This window comes from Mercenaria mercenaria, chromosome 2, assembly GCF_021730395.1.
Source record: "Mercenaria mercenaria strain notata chromosome 2, MADL_Memer_1, whole genome shotgun sequence".
Classification (NCBI taxonomy): domain Eukaryota; kingdom Metazoa; phylum Mollusca; class Bivalvia; order Venerida; family Veneridae; genus Mercenaria; species Mercenaria mercenaria.
In genome coordinates, this window is record NC_069362.1 from 65,169,378 (window position 1) to 65,195,719 (window position 26,342).

The 26,342-nt window shown below is 34.0% G+C and overlaps 1 protein-coding gene and 1 non-coding gene across 2 annotated transcripts in view; both read right to left on the reverse strand.

The window, feature by feature from the left end:
* The window catches only part of LOC128555182 (neuronal acetylcholine receptor subunit alpha-10-like), a 111,667-nt gene that overhangs the window by 53,048 nt on the left and 32,277 nt on the right, over window positions 1-26,342 (reverse strand). The gene's annotated exons all lie outside the window — the stretch shown is intronic.
* Window positions 23,617-23,692, reverse strand: Trnas-cga (transfer RNA serine (anticodon CGA)). The gene has a single exon. It is a non-coding gene; the product is annotated as a tRNA-Ser (tRNA).

The window sequence follows — 26,342 nt, forward strand, 5'->3', positions numbered from 1 at the left end:
TTACGTTAATAAATATTTGTTCTGTGAATTGAATTTGAGAAAATGTCTAAAAGTAATGTTATTTCTTTCTGTGTATGTTTATTTATTCCTGATAGACATTGTCTTTGCTTTTTATATTTCTAATATACCAAAACAGATAAATATTCATTAAATAGAATTTTTCTTGTATGTTGAAATTGCCACATCTGTTCGTGATGATTTTTGACTAAGGAATTTAATATTGCATTTACTTTCCAGATGATTTTGTCTGCAAATATGTAAAATCTAATGGTCTCTGCTTTTGTCAGACATTCATTCAGTTTCAAAAGCATTTATTTCGAACTCGTAGACTAGAAACAGGCAGGTTAAAAGAAATAAACTATAAAAACTAAAATGTTCAAACGTATTTCCAAACCATTCTTATACCAACAAATGCACACATACATCTCAATCGGAAGCATTATTGGTATCGTGAATGTTTGAGCCCCATGAGGAAGCCAGCTGATACAAATGTATAAAAAAAACCGTAAGTTTAAATTGTTTTAAAATTTTTCACATTGATACTGCCAAGTTTTGATAGTAATCCAGTTTGACAGGCTACGTTGTTATGTCTTAAATCACTGAATGAACAGTGACATCCAAAACAAAGTTAGTACTTTCTTGTTAAAACATGCAACAGTGACAATTAATATTAAATCAGTATCTTTGTCACTCAAACAACACAATATTGAAAGTCTACAAAAACAAATAAATACAGTTTCATTTTGATTTATTGACAGTGTTTTTTAAATTAGTTGTATTCTGTATTTAAGCTTTAAATAATATAATGTTATTAATCAAGCAATTTCATATTGGCCTTGCTATTTGTCCAATACAATTCTTGTAACAGTACAAGAACTCTGTGAGTTCATAATCATTTTAGCCGGTAAAACAGAAAGAATTGTATGTACATGATGTAGGTACTTGAGAATAATTTTGAGAGATATTTTTGATGTGATATAATCAAGAGTAACTAGAACTTACCTTTTTTTTGAATTCTTATTTATTTTCTTTAGTGAGTTATCTTATCATTTGAACTGTGATAGAACTGCTTTAAAAGTCATTTCCTTTTAGGCTGCAGGAAACGAGACACAAAATTGTACACTTATGTGTTGATCAAGATAATACAACCAACCAAGCACATAGTATACACTCCTATGCCTCGTTTAATTCTTATCCGAAATTGTTTGCAGTTCACAACTGACACTCTTGTTCGCCAATTTATTCATCCACTTTCCAGCATTTGAATCGCTATTTATCATTGCTCAATTAGTCCACACTATCAAAATGTCTGTTAAAGATAAGTCTCATCCTTTTAAATAATCTGAGTTTCTGTATTTTCTCATTATTTCCCTTGACAACTGCCAGAATTTCTGACAGGAAACACTTACATTTTACACAATACCGAATAAGCAAAGGAACGTTGTAATCAATGAAGACGTACATCCCGCGCAGTCATACTTGGTTATTACATGAACATGTTAGATGATTTTTTGTCAAATGTGAAAAAAACATGTAATTTATAACTCTGATGTAAAACAAAATGGCGTCATTTAAAAATTTGACGGAAGTGACTTCTCCGTATTGGCCCTCTCTTTTGAACCAATCAAAATGCTTGAATTCCGTATTGGCCCTGTTTTTCTCGTATTGGCCCTGTTTTACTCATACTGGCTCAGTTATGTTTTGTATTAGCTCTGTCTGTTTCATATGATGTTTGCAATTGATCTAATACAGTATGTAATATTGTAAAGTTGAATAATAATATGAGTTTCATAACAATTCTAAGAGACATTTTCGTTACTGAGATTATCCTTCTTATTAGCAAAGGCAACAGCCTTTATCGGCAGGCAAAAGTGAAGGGACAATAATGTTACGATGACAAATGTAAAGTTAAAGTAATTTAACAACTCTTTATAATCATATCAAGATCGATATTTGTTATTTTATACGATGCCATTTGTTAATGGATATCCCTTTTTAATTAATCATTCTCGAAACAAAAAGTAAAATGGTAGAAATGCGACATTGCGACAGAATCACGTACTAAAGTGAATTGATCACCGTTGCTTCGGTGCTACTAAAAGTGTTTTAAGACTGAACAGTTGAGATTCGCATGTACTACTATTTCAAGTGCTGGATGTATAATTTTCAAGTAAACCCATAACATTTTCAAAAGTTCGGCAAGAAAATCTATACATCATCATTCTGCATATCTGTTTACATCCTGCTGGTAAGTTAATCGTTCGGCAATATTTCATCTGCTCAAGTTCTAGGAAAACCAAATGGCTCTTAAAATTAAATGGTTTTGTCAATCGATCCCTTTTCAGTGCTCAATATGTCTCTCGGGTTTAAAAGCTAATTTGTTATCTTTAATTAAAGCAATAATAAATGTATTTTGTTTTATGTCGGCTGATAATACAGCAAGTAGATCTATGTGACTAACCCAGTCATAACAATTCAAAGCTAACACTTGGGTAACTTACTGTGTCATAGCCAAACCTCGTGTAACTAATACATTAGTACCACATTTTGTGAAATCAATATTGCGATATTCCAGTTTTTCTTCACTTTTAAACGAAAATTTGTCATGTAAGTAAACGGTGAATCTTGTTTTCATTTCAGTATGAGATACATTGGACATGTAAAGTGTGTAAAAGCAGACGTGAACTTTTTACTTATTTTGTTGGGTTTAACGTCGCACCGACACAATTACAGGTAATATGGTGACTTTTCCAGCTTTGTTGGTGGAGGAAGACCACAGGTGCCCCTCCTCGCATTATTTCATCACCAGCGGGCGCCTGGGTAGAACCAACGACCTTCCGTAAGCCAGCTGGATGGCTTGTAAACAAATACATCGGACGTGTTAAGTGTTTAAGGGAAGACGTGACCTTTGTAAACAAATACTAAGGACGTGTTAAGTGTTTAAGGGAAGACGTGACCTTTGTAAACAAATACCAAGGACGTGTTAAGTGTTTAAGGGAAGACGTGACCTTTGTAAACAAATACCAAGGACGTGTTAAGCGTTTAAGGGAAGACGTGACCTTTGTAAACAAATACCAAGGACGTGTTAAGCGTTTATGGGAAGACGTGACCTTTGTAAACAAATACCAAGGACGTGTTAAGCGTTTAAGGGAAGACGTGACCTTTGTAAACAAATACCAAGGACGTGTTAAGCGTTTAAGGGAAGACGTGTCCTTTGTAAACAAATACCAAGGACGTGTTAAGCGTTTATGGGAAGACGTGATATTTTGTAAACAAATACCCAGGACGTGTTAAGTGTTTATGGGAAGACGTGACCTTTGTAAACAAATACCAAGGACGTGTTAAGTGTTTAAGGGAAGACGTGGACGTGTTAAGTGTTTAAGGGAAGACGTGACATTCGTAAACAAATACTAAGGACGTGTTAAGTGTTTAAGGGAAGACGTGGCCTTTGTAAACAAATACTTAATACGTGTGGTGTTGTGATTGTTGTCAACTGTTATAGAAGAATTTATCAAAGAAAACATAACTGTGAACACAATTCTTGAAATGAGAATCGTATTTCTGTATGTTTGTCCAAATATTTGTTGCATTATTGATATTTTCTTAATATATCATTTCTCAACTGCTTGAAACAATCAGTTCTTTTTTTTTAAATACTTCTTTCTTTGGAAAATTCAGTTTTACAGAATGTCAGACAGTGTGTTTACGATGAGGTCTCAGGAAACCCATTTCCATTTGTCAAACTCTTTTTTATCTAATTTGTTTACTAGATCTACACAAAAATATTCTTGAATTATCAACTTGAGATGTCATCATGACCAAAGCAACAAAATTACATTGTTGCATCTTTTTTTGCACGAGCAGATACTTTTGAGCATCACCGATAATAGGACATTTAGTCCCTATATCGGAACAAATATAGTTTTAGACGCAAACTTATTCAAAACTATGTTACAGATAAAAAAGGTTACTTCGAAAGTTTATGAATACAATTTTATTGGAAAAGGTCTGAAAATGAAAATTCACTATTCGATTTGCATTTCATCTGAATATTTACAATTGTGTGTCTACTTATCAGAATAATAACACCTCCCTGGTGCATCTTTCTCAGAAAATCTTTGGAGATGTTTATATCTGTTGCAAAAAAATAGAAATAACAGGTATTCTACCGAAAAGTAAATTTATTTAGGTCCCTGCACTCTCCAGAGATAGCTATGCATAACACTTAGCGTAATACGATATTGCATTTTAAATGTAAACACATAATAGCATTTATATCAAATGCATAGAATATAATTGAGCAGGTTTCACATTAACTACAGTATACAAAACAAATAATTTATGAAATTCATTTTCAAAAATATTAACATATAATTCTGTTCTCCGATCATTTCTTTAAGCCAAATATACAAACATGTATTATAATCTTAAGGCATTATTAGGTCTTCTATGTATGTTTGAACTCCACCATGAAACTAGTTGTTTCACATATAATTGACTAACTGCCAGTATCAATTACTTAAAAAAGATTATGCGACTTTGCAATTGCCAGATCTTGATAGTAATCCAGATTGATAGGGAACATGGTTATGTCCAAAATCACAAAGTCAACATCCAGTATAAATATGTAAAACGATTATGTATATTGCGGCCTATTTTCGGAGCTCTGCGTTTTGTTCAGATAAAGACGTGACAGTGAAAGGAAATTAATTTCATTTTCAACAATTGTTATGTATGTGGAATTTTTTTTTTCTTAAACAGAAGTTATTATATTCAATATATTATGCAATCATCGTAAAATTACGAAAAACATCTAATCAGATATGTAAGATAATGTGTTATCCAACAGTTATAGTGTAACGACAGCATCATGACAGTCACGCAGGCAAACAAAAGCGGTTGCTATAGAAGTATATTTTCTTTATTCCTAGTTGTAAATTTCCAAAATCATTCAATAACGACGCTATTCTCTAGAATTATTCAAGTTTACCTATCTGAAAAGCACTCCGCGGCAAAGACAAACTTCGAAGAAACAACGTTTCCTTTTAAGGGTTAGATAACACATTTCTTGTTAAATGTAGCAGGGCAATATGAACGCAATGATTTTAATCTGATATGGGAAAATATATTACAATTACATATTTCAAAAAGATCCACGTCTAAACAGAAACAGTAAGTCGGCGGCAGCTATTCAATGCTTGGAGCTACCAACAGTATCAGATTCCACTAAACGCGGTGGAGGCAAACATGACACTTGCCGTGGCCTAGGCTGAAAATAATCGTTTTCTACATTCTGAGCCTCTACTCATGCTAATAAGAAACGTTGTAGCGTCTAAAAGAAATATAGAACACACGGTGTTATTGTTTCTTTTTCAGGGAGCGGTCCTTAAATGGGACTGTTATCTTTTAAAAATAATGGAACAGTTTGTCTATAGGAGGACGACGTCTGCAAATTGCGGCATATATACTGAAATTTCGTAACTTCATTAGTTGGTTCATTTAAGTATATAGTAAAACAACTGAATGAGCAACACTCATCATTTTCCCTTTCAAATGAAAATGGTATTATGATGACCTGCAGATTTAATGTAAGTTGGAAGAAGTTTAGCTATGATTATGATTATAAGAACTGAGGCAATCTGTTAAAAATATATAGATTCTTGATGTATATCATTTTAAAACTAATTACACTTAAAATATACGACAAAAACCGCGACATTTCGATAGAACTGTTAAATTTTCTGTTTCCCACAGTGGTATACATGCCAACTGATTTTAAGTGGAAAGACTGAGCATCATTCTGAGATTCGCATGCATCACTGATCCATATCAAGTTCTTGACACATTCTCCAACGGAATATATAGTTCTCAAGGAAACCAATTTACAACTTTTAAACTGTTCCGCAAGAAATGCTATATATCATCATTCTCTTTATCCTTTCACATCCTGCTGGTATGATAATAAACCCTTAATCGTTTACCATTGTCTTTTGATATAGGTATTTAATCAGGTCTGTTTCAAGGAAAAGCAAATTAATTGACTTAGACAATTGGACACCTGTCAGTACCCATTACGTCTAAGTTAAAAGCTAATTCATTATCTCTAATTAATAATGCAATGCACTAGGATACTCTATGAAGAGTGTTTCAGCTGCTGGTCACGGTTTGGTTGTGTCAGAAAGCTTTTCTGTATATCTTAGCAAGAAAAATATGTCCGTATTCACATAGTAGTCTTTTTGAGAAAAAAACTGTTGTATCACTTACACAGAACTTTCAACATATAATTATCAATTTGTGTTTTTTCTTGTTTTATCATTAAAAAACATGCCTGCTTACAAGCAACATGCCTATAACTTACACAGTCATTACAAGATGGATTGTCTACCTAGTCCATGACATTTCATATAATAACTATTTTCATAAAGTGTAAAATAGAACCATTGCGTGGTAACACCTAAACACTTTGCCTAAACCTTTCTACTGTTTGAACTGAATTACCTACTTTCTATATTTTAGTCTTCCTCGACGGCTACTTCGGTGAAAGTGGTGTATTACAAAATACAACGACGTTAATCCATAAACATAAAAAAGATTCGTTCACACATTTTGGGCGAACTTTATTTCTATCAAAACTCCAAAAATGTGGGTACCTGGAAAATGTTCTGCGGTGCAAACTTACTGACATAATTATTATGTTATGCTCAAGGTATCGTAATAAACAACCAAACATATTGTGCTGAAAGGAGTAAACCGTTGAAATGCTTTTGAAAAAAAATGGAGAAATTCAACAGTCCATACTAATATCTTACACATATGTTCACTAACTTTACCATTTTCATGTCATATATCCTCGTATCGTATCATATATACTCGTATATGTACGCTCATACATACTATAACTTGGAAGAAATAAGTATGTTGAAAAACATCCCACCCAAACATGGGGCAAGTGGCTTAAATACCTTGACAATAAAGCAATATTTCTTTTAACCCTGCGTTTGATGCACATCTGTCATCGATATAGAGCAAGCTAAGCAAAGCGAGTAATTACGAAAACGTCCGTGACAGTTTTTAGTAACTTGTTACCTTTGATTACTTTCGAAAAAATAGTGTTTACTTGTGTTTTCATAATAAATAATTCAGTCTTGTTTATTTCCTTTCACGTATACAGCACTGACTGTGAAAATACATCACGCAACCTTTAAATTTTTCATCAAGTTCACACGCAGCATTTAAATATTGATATCATTCAAATGGCAGGTTTAATAGCATGGCGTGTCTAACCTAAAAACGATATATTGTCCTATTTCCTTATCTCATTTCATGTCAGAAATTATATATAGTTTTCAAGCATAAATCCTTTGTAATAAATATAATTAAAAAAGCAACTGGTTAGGAAAGTTGATACATAACTACATGACATTTGAAAAACCCAAAAAAGCCTTTTACATTTTTATTGATTTTTAGGTTTTCAAATATTTGTTAGGTAACTATGTTGGCGCTGGTGGGTTCAAACATTTTACGTATGGTTCATCAGCCTATTTTTCTGGTACATTTCATCAGGTATGCTGAAAGTATCTTCAATGATAAAGCGGGTGCATATTGTTATCAATACAACCGTAAACAAAGTGGATAATATAAAGAGGCAATATTTGAATGATGTACACATCTTTTCAGTCGAGAATGATGTATGAGTATGTATCATTTTACTGAAACTGTTGTGAAACCGTAAAAACATGCCTACTTGACTACCTGTTGATAAACTTCACTTATATCTAAATTACTCAGCCAAAGTAAAACATGTGTTATATGATCAACCACAAAAAAAGAACTTACACGTTAATGCGCTATAATATCTAGGTACAATTGACTTTGTTTGCTCCACCAGTATGTCCACACAAATTCAGTGTAATATTGTTTAGTTAAAGGCTTCTACTAAAGCAGCAACAAATAAATAGTACCATTCTTTTTTGGTGAAATGTGTTCCATCTGTAAGAGATTCAATTTAAACAGCCGAAGAAAATTAAAAAGGGAATATAATAGGCAACACTCTTTAATGGTCAGTGGCGAAAACAACATTGGGGAGTTTAAAACCGCTTCATGGTGCACCAGACCCATGTCTCCTCAAATGTCACAAACAGACAGAATAAACAAATGTTATCTCCACCAGATGATGCTGAAAACGGCTCGTATCATAGTAAAAAACAAGTTAAATTAAAGCATATACGCATGTTCTCAATGCTTTTGCACAAGGCAGAGCATCACGAAAGACACCAGCGAGAGCCAAACAAAAATTGGCTGCCCGAAAATTGATTGAACACTTGTGTTATACAAGTGTCTTTCTGAAATGTTATTGAAATCAATACTGTCAAATGTCAGACTTTGGGAAATAAACACTTTTATTGCTTTATCACTTCCCTAAACATTCCATCTTTTTATTTATCACTTACCAATTTTTTGTACTTTCCATATGATTAAAATGTACTTTTTGTTGGATTTTTACAGCAACCAGTCTGCTAAAGATTTTCACCACAGTTTCCTTTTGTTGCGGGCCTACTTTTGTGTAGGGCTCTCAGGCTGTGTGCGATGTGCTGTGTGCTAAGGGAAATCTACCCTTACCGTTTATTTTTAGCCCTTGAATAAGTGCAACAAATTAAGCTCTCGGAATTCGGAAAAAAACTCTTTTAATCGAGATCAGTTTGAATAATGGGAGTATATTACTAGTCTTAGAAGAATATGTTTTTGAACTGTATTTCAACATAAGTAGTAATTTTTGAATGAGAGACATATTTTCGTTTGAAGTTTGTCTGAAATCCATGCCTGTCAACTTTGATTTCTGTTTTGTTTCTACACTGTTTGATGCAATCCGATATTCCTTTGGAATCTCTTTTTCACAGGCTGTCTGGTTTCGTTTGTGATACATTAATTTATGGCTAATTATCAAGACACATCGTCACCGTTATTCGCCAGGGAAAATGATATATCAAATAAAGCCAACTGAAAGAGTTACAGTTGTAAACGAAGGAAACTATAGTAACCAGATTATAAGGCATACATTTATCAAACAAAACATATTTCTAACGAAGAGTTCCCATTGGACAACACCATTTCAATTTGTCAACTGGGTCAACAATTCCCATCGGACAACACCATTTCAATTTGTCAACTGGGTCAACAGTTCCCATCGGACAACACCATTTCAATTTGTCAACTGGGTCAACAGTTCCCATCGGACAACACCATTTCAATTTGTCAACTGGGTCAACAATTCCCATCGGACAACACCATTTCAATTTGTCAACTGGGTCAACACAATGTTTTTTTAGAACTGACTTATGAAACAATGAAAGGACTCCGAACTTATGGAATTTTCTGCCGGTACTAACAGTGTACTAACTCCCTATTTCCTCTCTGTTAACTCAAGCGCATAGATGAACATCAGCTTCTTGCTTCTTAGCCCGAGCTGAAGTGGAATTTTATAACAAGAACAGGAGTGCTAAACTGTCACAATAACTACCTTCAGAGCGAATTAATTTTGACTTTTAAAACACTCTACTTATTCAGTGAACTAGTTGTCAATTTTCTAAATATCAACTATTTATTAGAAACTACATAACTTAAGAGAAACAACTTCTAGCCGGCTAGTTTTCAAACTTTGCTGAAGTATTATGCCCATAAACATTACACATTGTGATAAATGAATAAGACCTACTCAAGAATGCGAGCAATGTAAATTAGTTTTAGTATTTCGAGAGCCGTAATATTAGGGCCACTGTGACATCTCGCCAACACATTATGTCGATAATGGGGGCAAGGGACAGTTAATTTGAACATTCCACAAATCTGCGCCGATACCAGTGCAAAGAAAATCATGAAAAATCCAATTTTGATAAATTCAAGGCAAGTGTGGAGCGAATGTATTACATAGACTTAGCACTTCATTGTGTGACATTTTCAGCCTGCCGATTCTGTTGCTTCTGTGATAGAAACGAGTAAAACACAGGTTTCAGGACACTAAATTTTTAGGCAAAAATGGCCCAAAATGCACACGTTGCGCGCCCTGTACCGTATTATCTGCAAATGACTGACCTAAAACACATGCATATTTGTAAAGCATGTGGCCAGACGAAAAAAATGGTGGGAAGAAAAGTATCTCATAACCGTTTACTTTTTCCGCTATTTTGAGCTGAGTCTGGATGGATGAATCACCGTTTCCATTTCGTCTGAATTCCGTTACCTCAGGTAAGACTTTAGACCCGGCTGTCTACACGGAGCTAGGAAAATCGATTCAAGTACATATTTATTTTACACAATAACTACTCGTACGCAGGAATCCTCAGTTCTATAAACATCATAAATAACCAGTTGAATATAAATGCCTTTAAAGTGCATCTGTCTATTTTATTTAAAAAAACGTACCCGGGCCAAATGCGAAACTGGCCCCTGCCACTTTAACAGTTTTACCGAGTGTCACAGGGTGAGAAAAATGTGCAGCCAGTATTGTGGGCGGTTATGGGGACGGTAGGATATGAATTGTTCAAGATGGAGATCGGACACTCAATTTTCGCTCTTTCGGGTGATTCAAGCGCCGTAACTCCAGAGTCATTTGAACAATCCAGGAGGTTATCGGATATGGTATTAAGTCCAAAAGTTTTGGGAACACTAGATTAAAACTGTTAAAGATAGAGAGCCTTTAATTTTAGTGGTATCCGCCCACCACCACACGTGATAACATACTAGGCGTATAGAAGTTAAAGAATTCCATTGTCCGAAAGGCTAAGATGGTTTGTCTATATTCACACAGACTGGGTAAAAAATTTCCAAATACCCTTAATTGTGTTATGTAAGAATTATTTTACACACATTGTAAAGCATATATAAAGAAAAGCTTGCCTTCTTGAAAACATCAAAAATATTCTAAATTATTAATGTCCAGAACTGCTTTACAACTATAAGGCAATGTGACACAAATTTCGATGCGAATTTGACTTGATGGTGGAAGTAAAACGTTTGACGATATTATTAACAATAAATATTGTATGGACAAGACGTCAAGAGGAATCGTTAAGTTTGTGAAAATAATTTGATTTGTTCTTTGTGTTTTACGTGATCGTAAGGTATGTACACTTTAAAAAAAAATGATCCACGTACTTTACTATATTCGATATGAAAGAAACTGGATTTTACACAGAGTCTTAATTATTGTCATATGTTTTCAATAGATGTTATATTTTTCAACAGATGTTTGCAAAGCAAAATCTAAGAATATTGCTCCTTCTATTGAGTCTTTGCTTTTGTTTTATATATACTTACTTATGTGTAAGTTGAAAGTCCGTTCACGATGATTTATGACCTTGAAATTATATTCTAAATAGAAATAAAGTAGATACTGCACTTCAAACAGCATTATTTGTAGTGCTAGAATTAATCAGTTTTTACAATGTCCTAAAAAATATTTATAATTTATTTTTTTCATAAATTATGTATTCCACAATCTCCTGATACAAAGTAAAAAGATACACAATGATCTGAGGGCATTACTATCATAATGCAAGTCTGAGTATCAGGAAAAAGCCAGTTGACTGACATTTAATGAACAAATGGCAGTTTAAATTATTAAAAAGAAATGGCTGTTTCAGTTAGAAATTTATTTCTGTGACATAACGATAGTTGTCCAGCTTGACAGGCCATATACTTATGTCTAAAGTCACAAAATCAACATTCAATAATAATGTATTTGCTTTCTTGTTAAAACCATTAAATCGATTTCTATTGTTGTGGTTCTGCGTTATGTACGGACATAAGCCCTGTCACCAATTAACGCAAATTAGTCTTTTTAATCACGCCACAAATAACATTAGACTATTTCTACTCCGACTTGTAATAATGGATTTCTTTAACATGTAATTTTTTTTTATTTAGACATTTTTTTGTTTTGTTGGATATATGTTTGAACTCCACCGAAGGGCGATCATAAAGTTGCCGCTTTGTCCGTCCTTCCGTCCGTCTGTCCATCACACTTTTGTCCGGAGTATGACTTGAAAAGTATTAATCAAAATTATATTATTATTATACCAGATTTATATAGCGCCCTTTTCATAGTAAAAACGTTCAAATGCACTTTACATATAGCAAACGCAGCCACACAGGACGCGAAATTCATCCTCTACTAGTACAGACACAGAGCGATCTGACCAGAGTGAGATAAAGCCCCCAGAACAGATAGAGAGAAATCATTTTTTAGATACAGGCCTGTCCGGCTAACTTAGCCTAGCTCTTTGCAAATAGACAGTCTGGTTCTTTAACGTGCCCAGTGTATAGCACCGATACACGCGAAGCCGTCTTTCCTGGGAAGAACCATTACAGGCCTCTATAAAGTTAGGTGGGAGACACTCAAGAGCATCTCAGAAATTTCCAGTGCCTGGACCTGTCAGGAATTCACATGCATCGCTAATCCATTTCAAGTTCTTGACACATTCTCAAAAGTTAAACTTTTTCTCAAAAAAATAAATTTTACAAATTCTAAACGTCTCACCGAGAAAAGTCATATTATATCATCATTCCTTTCTGTACAAACATACTTGTTAGCTACTGCCTCTTGAGATGGGTATTTATTCAACTCTGTTGCAGGGAAAAGCAAATAGGTCTCTTAAAATTAATTGACTTAGACAGATCGCCCCTCAGTGCTCATTTTGCGTCTCAGTTATTAGAGAGCTAATTCATTGTCTTGTATCAATAATGCAGTGCACTAAGGTATTCCTGAATTACATGTGTTAGGTTATGTCAGAAAGAGTTTCTTTATATCTCAGTCAGACGAAACCCGTTCTAAAAGCAATTTAGTATTTACAATAATACTCATAGAAAACGTTGTCCGAATAATATATTTGAAAATAATATGCTACCGACTTCTGTTTGAAATTGCCATAAAACTGCAACTACCAGCAAAATTATCAATTTACGTTTCATCATTAAACAAGAAACTCCATATAAAAGCAGCGCGTATGAAACTACCATACCATATGCTCAAAGTAACTTACACTTCCGTTCTAAAATTTTGTGTTACTAGGCTTTTACTAGCCACCAACGTATAATCAACCCTCAAAAATCAGTATTGCGGTTACCATCCATTTTATGACCAATTCTTCTCCATTATTGCAGTTAAGTATTTTAAGATCAAAATCATTTACATAATGTTTTCTTAGGTTTTAAGTCATATATCGCCATTCCAAATACCCAACATATCCATTCTAGATATAAAAATATACTAAAACAATTTTGGGTAATAAAATTGACATGGTCGTGTTCTTTATGTTGAAATAAGTTTGATGACATTGTCTCGTACAGAAAACGTTTTAAATGTAGATTTTATGACGTAATAATTGTGACGTCAGAACAGTGAATTCTCACAATCGTAAACTGACATACTATCATTGTCTTTCATACGGCTTACATGGCTGGGTGATAAAGTGATGTTATATATGGGTGATTCATACCTTCAGCTGCAGAGCAGGTGAGACCTGTCTACCTCAGGCATATACTTTTTCATAGGATGCATTGACTAAATCATTCCTGTACCAACTTTATTTTAAAAATAACAGAAATCATTTACGACAATCAACGATCGAGATAGACTGTAGGTCTTGGTCATATATCGTTGTCATATAAATAATCCTCGTTCTGTACGTCAAGTCAGAAAACATATTACATTAGATCCGTTTGGGTGTACTCACCTATTTACGATTTAACGTGGCACAAAACCGATGCATCTTTCTTAGTAGTTCTGTCTAGATATGTCCTGATACCTCTTATATTACTTGCAAAGAAATGGAAATGTCAAGCAATCTACTGGAAAGATAAATTTATACAGATCCCTGCAGTCTTAAGGGATAACGAGGCTTTAAGTGTAAGCGTGAACATATTCCCTGTAAATGTTACGACAGTTGCGTTAAAAGCTTGGTTACAGATCTCGCAACTGGTCAAGAAAGGTCAATTAATATTCCTGCATCTGACACAGTAGAAATGATTTCATTATCTGATAGTTCTAACTCTGCGATTTTTTCTCGCTATTATAAACACGTTAACTATAGACGGAACGGATACTGTATATCAAAGTATAATCTTGTCATTTGGTTAATGTAAATCAATCCATCTACTGTATTAGAAACATTCATCCGCAATATAATTATGGAAAATTTACCAGTTAAGACAAATAGCATGTAATGGGTTTAGGTAAACATGAAATGTTGGTGTTATCCTAGGCGTCGATTTTTCTTTGTTTTAGAGATTTGTTCATATTTAGCAGTATCTATGTAACTGGTTTATATGACTTCATCCATACACTGTAAAACTGCTATCTTGTTTCTAGACATCGCCTTTTTCTAAACTAAGCAAAACAATGAACTGTATTAATGTACTGAATTGAATTATTTATTTTATGCAAAGTCTAATATTGGCCTTATCCATTTGCTCGCCTCTTTAAATCCTTCCATTAAAACCAGGGGTCATGCGGAAATATTTTTCTATGAAATCCTTCATTAGCATCTCATTTTCAATTTGCTAATTGTTTTATTTGTATTTATTTGTCTCCGCATCAGTGCTTAAGTAAACATTTGGCGATAACTTTCTAGTCTGAGGAACATTTCCTCATTTTATGCTATGAAAGTTTGATTCTGATATAACTGTAGCAGTATAATACGTTAGGGAAAAAAATGACATCAAAGTAATGATATTGCGAAGAAAAAGCTGCCATGCAAATTGTTTTCGTTTTTTTGTAAGGTAAAGATCAAACTTTGTTACTGATATCTACAAGTATAAAAGAAATACATGTATACTCTGTTCTTTCTTTAACTGTATTGTATGTGATTTATAAACTGACGTATCATCTTTTCGGCTGAAAAAAAGACCTAGTTCGCGTAATAATACATTTGTAACACAAGTCAATATTTGTTCTATAAATTGCTTTTTAGATTGTGTCTCAAGTAATGTTATCCTTTTTTTCTGTAAATGTATGCAAAATCAAATATACAGGATGATAAAGATGTTCGAAATGTTCTGTCTGTGTTGAAGTAATTCCACATTTGTTCAAAATGATTTAAAACCTAGGAATTATGTTTTGAATTTATTTCCAAGAGAGTCACATTTGTTCAACTTGTGAATCAATCAAAGACGTATAGCCGGGCTAGAGTCCAACATTGCTTTAGAAACAGAACAGATATAGCATTTACATCAAATTATAGGCTACAAATAAAAAGTATCAATCTGCATGTCATTTCCAAAATCAATCAGCGATAGTTACAAATTGCTCTAATCTATTTACACTCTCCTAACATTCCATACACATACAATTATAAGCATAAATCAAACTTAGACGGTTTTTCTTTAGCATTGTGTTCCATAAAAAGACACCGAGAGAGAACAATCTCATTTGAATAAAATAAACCAAATGACATTTACAAATAATTTAAATTTGCTGCTGTTCCCATGCCAATGAAATCATGAAAGGCGTATTTTTATGTGAGATGGGTTTGTTTTAAATCAATCCCCTGCCATTTCAAAGATAATTGATTTTCAACAGTTAAGGAATACATTGAGTTATTCCGTACATAACTACATGTTTTTTAACAAACAGGCTGAAACAAAGGCATAAAAGCGGCGTTCTGACATAATTACTTAAAGTCAAGATTTCACCGTTGTTTCAGCATTGATTTTAGGATATGACAGGCGCTTTAACTGAGATGAAATTTACAAATATCTCTCTGGAATTCGCAAGCTCTTCTTATCCATTTCAATTTCTTGTCAGATGCTAAAATTTTAAGTATTTCGTATGGAAAATTGTTGAATTTTAGTGAGACAATTTTGTTTGCGATAGTTAATATAAAAGAAATTGTACCCCATATTTTTTGCCATTGTAATATTATATGAATAATAAATAAGGTACGTTTAGGCAGAAAATATTCATCCTCTTCATTCTGACTCTTTAAAACTAATTGATTCAAACAAACAATCGACATAGAACGCTTCTTGTGTCAAAACGCCTGGAAATGTTATTCGTTTTCTTTAAATAATAACTGAGTGCAGCGAGACGATTCCTAAACATAGCTTCTGTTGTTAGCGTTAGTGCAAGATTATGTTCCGACGCCATCCCTTTACATAAGAAAACGGGGAATTAGAGAAACATAATATAAAAGCAATTTAGAATTTTCATATTACAAATGTCCAGACAGAATATTTTGAATATCGTGTAAGCTTGCCCTTATCAATGATCTTTGTTTTTTTATAAGCCTTTCTGTTATCGTTCTTGCCATCTCTGAAACAAGGACACACGTTGTCATTCAATAGAGCAGGCGTGTTCAGAAAACGACACCCATCGCTACGAAACCCGAAAGCGGTGTGCATCATATGAACATCAAGTGTACAGCATATGATTATCACGTGTAAAACATCTGTACATCAAGTGTACAACATTTGTACATCAAATTTACAACATATGCACATCAAGTGTACATCATATGCGCATTAACAAATAAGTGTATATATTATGAACATCAAGTGTATTAACATGTACATCAAGTGTACATTATATGAACATCAAGTATACATCATACGAACATCAAGTTTAATACATATTGAGCATCAAGGGTGGATCATATGAACATCACGTGTACACCATATGTGTACAAAGTGCACGTCATATGAACACCAAGTGTACAACATATGAACATCAAATGTACATCATACGAACATCAAGTGTTATACTTAATGAACATCATGTGTACATCATATTAACATCACGTGTACAACATTTCTACATCAAGTTTAAATCATATGTACATCAAGTGTACATGATATGAACATCAAGTGTACAACATATGTGCATTAAGTGTACACCATATGAACATCAAGTGTATACCATAATGAACATCAAGTGTACATAATATGTAAGTCAAGTGTACATCATAGTACATCAAGAGTACATCATGCACGTTAATCTTAACTATGTAAGCAAAGTAAACATATATATAACAAAGAGAAACATAACAAATACATGAACACTGTCGGTAACCGTCTTGGAACAGTCACTGCCGATGGCAAAACTGGGGAGTTCATGTTAATGGTGCCACGAACATGCAATGGCACAACTGGGAAGTTCAGGTTAATGGTGCCACGAACATGCAATGGCACAACTGGGAAACTCAGGTTAATGGTGCCACGAACATGCAATGGCACAACTGGAAATTCAGGTTAATGGTACCTTGAACAATGCAATGGCATAACTGGGAAGTTCAGGTTAATGGCGCCTCGAACATGCAATGGCACAACTGGGAAGTTCGGGTAAATGGTGCCTCGAGGATGCAATGGCACAACTGGGAAGTACTGGTTAATGGTGCCTCGAACCTGCAATGGCACAACCGAGGAGTTCAGGTTAGTAGTGTCTTAAACCTGCAATGGCACAACTGAGAAGTACAGGTTATTGGTGCCTCAAACATGCAATGGCACAACCGTGAAGTTCAGGTCGATAGTGCCTCAAACCTACAATGGCACAACTGGGGAGTTCAAGTTAATGGTGCCTCGAGGATGCAATGGCACAGCTGGGAAGTTCAGGTTAATGGTGCCTCCAGTCTGCAATGGCACAGCTGGGGAGTTCAGGTAAATGGTGCACCAAACCTGCAATGACACGGCATGGGGAGTTCATGTTAATGTTTGCACCAAACCTCTTTACATAAACATGTCTGTTTTTGACAAAGAATCACTTGACTTAAGGAATCTGTTATTGTCACTAACTATCTTTTAACAAACACTCTTCGCCTTAGCATCTCTAGATGTTTGTGCTCGAAACAGTAAATCAAACTTAATCCGTACATGGTGGATGCAAAACAATTAAATAGATAACTTAACAACAAGTCAATAGTTGTATCCTCTCTGTAGCTGACGCGCATCTGTCATTGATGTGGATTTTATCATATTACGAGAGAGATACAAGTAATTAAGAACATTTTCTTGACAATTTCAGGTCACTTGTTACCTTTGATAAATATCACACAGACTGTACGTTTTCTATCAAGTTAGCACGCAACGTTCCTAGGTGCGGTTCTCATTTATACGTCTGAGCATAGCGTGCTATTTGATCCAGAACGATATTATCTCCTAGTTTTTTTTCATTGTATTTTATGTTTGTCTTAAATTATTTAAAGCTCACACTTTCTTGTTATAAAGATCAATCAAATATGACTGAGTAGGAGAAACTGAAACATAATCTCTTGTGGTCTAAATATTACACGAGTGTTTGTTGTGGGCCTACTTTGCAAGGCATGGCTCTATATATTATGCGTGGACGGTAGCATGCATTTCCTCTAACGTCCATGAACAGGCTCAACCAAACCGAGCCTGCAACATTTTCGTTTTTGTCGTGTTGGGCGACCTGTGAAGTTTCCACTTTTCTCTATTCTATAGCTGTGTTTTGGGTGCTCTGTGCTTCCGGGAAATCTACCCTTACATTTTATCTTTTGTTTATAAATGTGTATTTAGATCTAATAGGTATATTGTGATTTCAGATATGTAATGAACAATAAAGGGTCTTTTTTTTCTTGCAAGAAATCAATTCTGTCCGAATTGAAGAAAAAGGACCACTATGACCAAATGATAAAGATCATCTGGTCCTAAACGCTGTCGGTTTGAACAGCTAAGAACTGGAAACTTGTACATTCTAATATATAGATTTCATCGTTGGACTAATTACTTTATAAAAGGATAACTATATATTTTATTTCTTTGCTACAACAATGTTGAAGATGGTGCATTCACTAATACTATAAAGGTGCGACGTCTATAACAATAATTTTGTTTTCGGTGTAATTTATAAAATATTATAAATATATAAGTGCATTTTAGTAAATACATGTAACGTCTATGCAGAATGACACTATTTTATTTCATTTTATGACCCATTTCCATTTTCAAAAAAATATTATTTTTATCTTTGAAAATGTGATTTCATTGAATATCTGTACACTTGTATGCTTTTTAATTATAGATACGAGGGGCTCTCGTACTATTTGAGCATGCTTAAATCCAGTTAATACACAATCTGTCCTGCTCTTAGGAGGCAGTAAACAGTTTTCAGCTGTTAGTGTCGAATTGGCCAAATTACAAATAAGAGGCAATTTAAGGATTGAAGTGCATATTTGAACTTCAAAATAATAATAATTGCTAGAATTGAAGTTTCAGTGGCTAGAATTGAGTTTCATTTATTTAAAAAAAAATAGTTGAGCAGCCTTGATCTTGATATTATGACGTGATGACTTGCAGATGCGAATACATGCCTCCGCTGAGCTAGCTTAAAGTGGAATTGTCATTTTAGCAGAGGCCTCAGGAAAACTGGAATAGTGAAAAAAAAAAACGGTACGGATGGCACATATATTTGAGCTTATTTTCAGTTTTTACAGTGTTAGCGGAGTATGAAACCATGTAGCAGTTTGGGCTATCATTTGCAGGGAATTTTCTACAGCGATTTGAAAATTGGCAAATTTAGTTTTTTTCGTCATCAGTTTCCGCGACCGGGAGAGCACAAATTCAGGTCTTGTAAACAGAAAACTAGATATTAGGGATATATTGCAGATGGTTTGTAACGATAGGCATACAGTCATGTTAATGTTGCAATATCTTTATTTCAGGTGTGTGGTTACAGACGTGTGAGGTTTTAAAAGTTGGGTAGGCGACTCAAGGCCGAGAAGCTCTGAAAACTGGCGAGTTAAACTAACACCACTTACTTGTATTAGCTTTTCAAACACCGAGCTTCGCAATACAACTGAACAATCAATTAAATAGAATTATATCTGAACGCTCAAAATTATTCATTAGAATAACCAGATTGAAAATTTTCTCTGTTTTCTTTATTTGAAAAATAAAACACAACATAATTATCAGAAAAAAAATTTCCTTTGATGTGTGAGGCACCATTTTTCGTCTTGTTACAATCCCGAAAAAACTTCATTAACCAAGAGCTCTTAATATTATATTTCTAGTGTTACATCAGCCAAAGTTATATATAGATAAGACTGATAACTGGTTTGGAGCGGTGAACTGAACTATTTGACGCATGGGACGTCTAGACGCCAATATTAATTACGTCATTTCCGATTGAATATTTCTCCATACCCGATGGGAGTTGAATACAGCGTTCCGCTGTAGTCGAGAGAAAATTCGTAGGTATATAACAAATCTGAATAGTTTTATTATAATGATAGTCGTCGGCAGTTTATGTACATGCACAGTAATGGTAGTTTTGAAACCAAGCGCTTAAATCGAAATTATGATATGCTTTGCATTATGGTGGCCTGTGGAATAAATTCGTAGACACAATATCAAAATTCTCTAAAAGGTTACGTCTGGCTGGGTATAATGAGTAAATGCCATTGTTTCCGTCTGTCGTCAGCATCTCAAGTGTAAAATAACAAACTTAATCATCGTCAATCTGAAATGTGTTGAGGTTTTACGACATATAGATTGTTTATTGATACTTTGTTTTTCATTCACTAGTGACTGAACTGCCAATAGGGAATATAAATATACATATTGCATTCAGAAAATCCAGTCTTTTTTTTATAAGATTTCTATCATCATCTTCGGGTTTTATGCGAGTATAACGCACAAACTGGATAAAATGCGACATTTTCACATCGTTTTGCAAATGTTATATATACAGAAAATACAAGTCTGATCTCAAACATTTTACTGTTTTGACTCTTTACAGTAAAACAACTGTCAAATTATTGTTCCGTACTATGACCACTTTTAAGGAGTGAGGCAACTGGGTGGTCACACAACTGGGTTTGTTTGTCCAGCAGCAAGGAATTTATAGCAATTTGTCTGATTTTACTACTGCCTGTTCCATAAAAATCATATGGCAATTTTTTGATTTGGTTGTTATTTTGTTTTCTATTCTACAAAAACAAACAACTTTCGGGTCAAACATATGCAAAGTTCAGTTACACTTAAACAGAAAAGGTAGTTTTATCAATCGTTCTAAGTGTTAATCAGTGACATTAACAATGGAATATGCGGAAGTATTAATTTGTAACAAATGAGGTTTGTTTTCTTATAGAATAATCAAAAGTTTTAATTGTACATACAGTCGTTGACAGATTGCTTGTGGAAATATTAAGTATAATTTGTGTGTTAACTTATTGTGAGCCAGACTGTAACAACAGTTATAACAGATATAATTAAAATATCAATCCAATTACACATAGACATAAATAAACGCGCCTCCATTTGTCACATTTCTGCATATTATTCTACAATGTGCGTAAATCTTGGCTTCGTGTTTAATATTATTATTTTACGGGTTTTTACAGTCGGTAGTTCTTCCACAATCTCTATATTTTCACAGTCTGTCTGTTTTTCGTTTGAAAATAATTTGTATTCGGCTAATTATTAAGACAAATCGTCTCCATAACTCGCCAGGGAAAATCGAATACAGGAAGTGTCATAATAAGAAGTAATGAGATTGGAAAGAATTCAGTAAAGTAAAAAAAATTCGATCTTTGGGAGTTCATTTTGACAAAAGGAAGTGGTATTATACGAATTTCAAAGTCTAAAGTTTTAAATCATTCACTGGGATTTACAGTAAAATATTAGATACATACAACTTGCTTAGTCTTGCCTCTGACTTCAGACAAATTGTTGAATACATTGGTGCACTTTTACCTAAAATGTATCCTATTTAAATGTTTTAATTTACATAATGTAGTATCTTGTCACTGATGTAAGAGCCTTCTCCGGCGGGGTGTATAACTTGTTGAAAATAGGGTTAGTATGGGTTAGTATGAGGTTTACCTGTTTAAACGAGTCACTGACCGTTCAAAGGCGGTGCCCTTATTGTAAATTTGCTTTTTGTCCATTTCGTATTATATTTTATGTATTTAGGGTATAATCTGGCACCGACTAGATAATATTTTTTTTTACTTTTTAAATCATTTCTCTTATATATTCTGACCGTCATTCTTGGCTCTGGTTATCTATGGTTTGAGAAAGAAAAGGACATAATTATACTAAAGTTAAATAGCCTCAATAGTTATTTAGTACGATAGTGGTTCTTTCCCTAAATAAGATAAAAACATGCTGAGTTCCTTATTCGACAGACGAGTGTATAAATGGAACTCTCGAACGTCAAAATCAGTCTGTAATTGTCTGCCGTTACATAACTGAAAAATTGTTGAAAAACGGCGCTAAACCCAAAACAAGCAATCTGGAGCTCCCAGAGCGGTGCCCCAATATGTTTCTTTGCTTGGCCATTTGGTTTCATACACTTACATACACCTTTATCAATTACATACCTGAATGAACTGAGTGTCTAGAAAACAAAATAATTACACTTACACCTAAGGCATCTTTGTCACAAAATGATTTCTACAATGTCCAATAATGTCTAGATCGGTTGCATAACGTAATTTACCGGAAAGATTTATAGGTTTATACAATTTCTCGGCATGACAATGCCTTGAAATTTTTCCTGTAAACGCTACATGGAGCTTGGAGCTCTTTAGTCTCACTATTTGGTCAATAAAAGTCACTTTGTCTCTGACATAATAGAAAAGACTTTGTTTTCTGATAGATCGAAGTGTGCTCATACATGAACTATACAAATAGAGATTTTTGTATACAAAAAATATCACAAGACAGATTTTATGATGGGTGATTTAACTTACAAAGCAGGCATGCAATTCTACTTTATATTGTCTACAATCGTCATTTGTATGTGTCATCTATGATCAACTCGGATAGAAGACCCTGTACTTGTAACTCTATATTGTGTAACGTAAGTAAATATTTAAACTGTGAATTGCTTTTTCCAATTTTGTCTATGCATTTTCCTAACATGCAAAATTTTACAAAACAGATATTTAGAACATGAAAAATCAGCCAATTGTAATTTTCTGTCTGTCATTCTTTCATGGTGATTTAATACATTTGGGTTATGTTTTGTATTTATTTCCCAAAAGTTAAATTGTTTCAATCTCGTAAATCAATCAAAGTCGTAAGTCTGTGCAATTGTAAGGACGTAATACCGGGAATAGATCTGATATATCGGATTCGAAGACACTGAAAACAAGTTATAGTAAACTTTGTAAGATAGAAGGAACAACGTATTGTATTAACGTATTTTGAATGTTCATCAATACAAAACTATTCAATAACCTGTATGGAGTACTGACATACATTAAAAATCAGCACCTATTGGAAAAACTGGCCTCCTTCCTTGAAATATTATACACCCTAATAGAGGTTTAGCACCAATATCGAGATGAGGTATGTGACCTTCACCGTAGTTACTCGTGTGTGTGTGTGTGTGTGTGTGTGTGTGTGTGTGTGTGTTCGGGTTTAACGTCTTTTTCAACAATTTTTCAGTCATATAAACGACGGTGTCTACTTGTAGCAGTGAGCACAATGCCCAACTTTATAGTGCTGCCTCACTGGAATATCACGCCGTAGACACGTGGCATGATACCCCACCCAGTCACATTATACTGACACCGGGCTGACCAGTCCTAGCACTATCCCCTTAATGCTGAGCGCCAAGCGAAGAAGCTGCTAGTACCATTTTTTACGTCTTTGGTATGACGCGGACGGGGATCGAACCCACGACCTCCCGCACTCGAAGCGGACGCTCTACCACTAAGCTACCGAGGCGGTCCCGTAGTTAACTTACTCATTTCAGAATTTAAACAGAGACTGATTGACTCTTTTACACAAGAGTGGAATGAAAATAAAAATGCAAATAGAGTACTGACGGTGTATACTGAATACTTAAAACCAGAAATTGGCGATGAAGAATACCTAGATAAAATGAAATCTACGTCTTGAGGTTATAGCACACTAAATAGTTGTTGTTCTTTATTCCATATAAAATTGACTTATTTCCAATGGCCGCAGCACATATCAGGACCCATTTTAAATGTCTGTAACCTACATTTTCTTGAAGAATACTGTCAGTGCTAAATAAAAATCAAAAGAAAAGTGGGGGTCATGTTTGATGCAAGAAAAATAATTTCAGTCAAACACAAAAACTGCAAAATCAGCTAAAAATGAGACCCTAAACTATACTGGTGGTGTATGATCTAAGTTTCCATGAAAGATTTTGTCATGTTATTTCATTATGAAAATGCTACCTACATGTCAAGTATAGATCTGTCATGTGATTTTAGCACAAAAAAAAATGCAAAGAAAATAAGGAAAATAGCTCTACAGAGCAAAAAACTGAGGACAATTTGTATCCGCCATTATGCGAACCATTTTTTTCGCTACCATTTTTTTCGCGCCATTTTTCTATTTAGTGTCTGTATGCCTTGAAAGAAGCGACAGACTGTGTCTTGTGTGTGGTGAAAATAGACTGGTAGAGGATGAATATCATTTTACTTTGAGTTGTCCTAAATATGCAAATTTAAGAAAAACTCTAATACCGCAATAATACTGGAAGAGACCAAGCATGTGGAAACTAACTGAACTGTTTATTGTCAAAAATAACAAAACTTTAAATAAGCTTTCGACTATCCAAGATGCATTAAAAATTAGAGACTCTTTATTAAATGTTCAGCTGGATGCTTGGAAAATTTTGATCACTTTCCTTTTCTTCTTTATATGTATAATTGTACTCTTACATGCTTGTATATGTATGTATGTAGACCTTAATTTACTCTTTTTCATACATGTGACGGGTGAGGAACTTGTATGTTCAAATCCTAGAAATAGAATTCAGTTCAGTTCTGCTGTTCTGTTCTTAACCACTCGGTCACGGTAGCCCTTCACACAAGTGCAAGCCTTTAGGTCGTACAAATGTGTTTACATTTCTTGTTAAACAATTATATTGATTGTCGGTCTGCATTTTGTTCACATAAGTGACATGGGAAATAAAATGCAACCGATATGTTATTGTATCAAAAGTTTCTCTGTATTTTTTCATATATTTAAGAAACTTATTTTGTTTTTACTTGATAGTCATTCTTCAAAATGTGTGAGTTTTCTTTTGCACTTTTCATATTTGCATCAGTAAAAGGGCTTTTCCGTATTTCACTTTTACCAAAATTAGCTCTGGGTAAAGTGGGTCTTTTTTCTTTGTTTCACGTCAAGCTATCAAAGAGGGTTTGTCTATTTCTGGTACAAATCACAAGATTGTATAGCTTACTTAATAATTTTACATTTTCACATGTTTTCAACAGCAAAAGAAGCAATATTTTAATTACGTAAAGCTGTCTCTTCTTGAAAGAGGCGTCAGCAAGAACATGTTATTGAAATGTACTGGGCCAGAAATGATTCACTAAGACCATAAAACAAGTAGTCAAATTCACAACGACGTGTAATATAACGAAATACACAATAACTTAAAATTTATTACTTTACTGGGACAAGAATGAATTTAAGCATTTTTCCTTTAAAATCTTCAAACGGGGTGTATTTCTTTAATCAAGTGCTGATTTATCTCATTCTTCAGAAATATTAGTGAAAAGTTTTCTGTAAGAACTTTCGGCAAAGATTTACGGTTCGCTCAAAAAATCAATTGAAAAAAAAAAGAACGAAGACAACAACAATCTTAAACAGCAAAAATTGTTTTGGAGAATTTATGCATTTCGACTTTTCATCATATTCTAAATTGTTTTTTTTTTTCAAGTTAAATAGTTATATAAAATAAATGTTATGAGAGAAAGACGTTCCTGGTATAATTTCGTCTTTTGATGGTATATGCTATTGGCAAGCAATTACTGAATAAAGTACCTTTAAATCGCCTACTATTGTCTCTTTAGATATGTAATTAATTAGTAAATGTAAAAGAGAACTTAAAATAAATTGATTTAGACAGTCATCAGGCCGTCAGCGCCTGTTAGTCACAGCAATTAGAAGGCCAATCCTTTGTCTTTTAATTAATTATACTGTACACTGGGGTATTTTTGAAAACTGCCCCAATTTTTTGGAGGCAATATTAAGTGTGCTAAAGCATCTATTCGCAACACGTCAATCAGAAACGGATATGGAAGGCAATAATGGTAAAATGAAGTTTAGTAATTACCACATCAAAAATGTCCCCATGGTATATTAATATAGAAACATGATAATGTACTTATTGCTGAAAATGCTTAGCCGCTTAAAACGATTTAATTGTTAGTACTTGAACGCACGCAATTATCAATATTTGTTACCATGGAAACAGAAACAAGTTTTCTTTAAAAATGTTTAGCTGTTTGGAGGCATCTTAGAAGAGAAGATATCTTCTTATCAAGAATTCTCCTGTACATATTCATGTCGGCGAGCAATCAGAGAACTTCCAGATCTTAATTCAATAGCAGGATGTC